The sequence below is a fragment of the Phalaenopsis equestris genome, unplaced genomic scaffold (genome assembly GCF_001263595.1).
Source record: "Phalaenopsis equestris unplaced genomic scaffold, ASM126359v1 Scaffold000877, whole genome shotgun sequence".
Classification (NCBI taxonomy): Eukaryota; Viridiplantae; Streptophyta; class Magnoliopsida; order Asparagales; family Orchidaceae; genus Phalaenopsis; species Phalaenopsis equestris.
Genome location: NW_018165317.1, coordinates 223,860 through 225,502, shown reverse-complemented (window position 1 = coordinate 225,502; position 1,643 = coordinate 223,860).

Genomic DNA, 1,643 nt, shown 5'->3' with positions numbered 1-1,643 from the left:
TGCGCCGTTGCCGGGGAAGCTTCGGTAAGAACTTTAAGAAAATTTTAGTTGAAGTAATTAGGCTTAGACTTGAAAAACTGTAGTGTCGTAAAAACTGTTTTGTGTTAAAAGTGTTTTTATATGAAAAAGTGTTAAAAAAAAATTGTTTGTGTGAAAAATAAGATGTTTGTGAAAATGTTTTATTGTGTTGAATATATTTCATCTGTTATTTGTTTAATTGTTAATGTATTGTTCGTTGTGTTGCGTATGCTAAACAAAGGATCTGCAGGACTTGTGCCTTATGATCCCGAATTTGAAAAAAAGAAAAAAATAAAAATACAAAGAGGACTCGAAAAACTAGAAATGAATTGGAAAACTTTCAAGATAATAACTTGGAAAATCATCATACTTCATTGAGGGATTACGTAAATCCTACGACAGATGAAATTCACTCAAGTATACAAAATCCTGTCGTAGAAGCTGACTCATTTGAAATAAATCCTGAGATTGTCCAACTGGTGCAGAACAATCAGTTTGGGGGAACTCCTTTGGAGGATCTCTATTTACACTTATCAAATTTTATAGAACTTTGTGCTATATTTTGTTATAACGGTAAGCTCCTGGCTCTTTTAAAAATTGGGAGGAGTTAACTCAGAAATTCCTAACTAAGTATTTTTCAGCTTCAAGGACTACTCAACTTAGAAAAGATATTATCTCATTTTGTCAGTATGAAGGGGAATCAATATACGAAGCATGAGAAAGATTTAAGGAACTCCTAAGAAAGTGTCCACATCATGCTCTGCCTGATTGGTTAATCATTCAAACTTTTTATAATGGGTTAGTAGAATCCCTTAGGTTTATAATTGATGCTGCCGCTGGTGGATCATTAATGTCAAAATCATTTGATGAAGCATATGCATTAATTGAAGAAATGGCTACAAATGAATTTCAATGGCCCTCTACAAGGGTAAATCCTAAAAAAGTAGTCAGTGTTCATGATTCAGATGTGATTTCAATTCTTGAATCTCAAGTTGCCGCAATATCAAGGAAGTTAGACCAATTTGGAATGAACCAACCTCAACTCACTCCAGTAAGTGAGGAAAGTTCATTAGAGCATATGATTGATTCTAACTTATCATATGAGACTTTAAATACCATAAACAACCCATATTCTAACTTTTACAACCCAGGTTGGGAGAACCATCCTAATTTTGACTGGTGTCATACTACTTGGGGTGAAAACGAACAATGAGAAAATAATCATGCAAATCCTAATGGGAGTTGGAATAATCAAGGGAACATAAACTATAGACCTTCACATCCATTGGACTCTAAAAATGATCAACAATTTGAGGACAAAGATGTCTATAGAAGAAGTGGTATTGCAAATGGGAAACCAGTTCCAAAGTCAAAATGTTGCAATTAGAAACATAGAGAATCAACTAGGACAAATTGCTAATTTACGTAGCAATAGACCCCAAGGAACACTTCCTAGCAACATTGAGATCAACCCTAAAGAGAACACTAATGAACAAGTAGAAGCTGTCCAATTAAAGAAGCTGTCCAACAAGTAGAAGCTGTCCAATTAAAAAGTGGAAGAGAGATAAATGATGTGGTTAGAAAAGAGAAAGATGTTGTGAGATAAACAAAGGAAACTAAAAGAC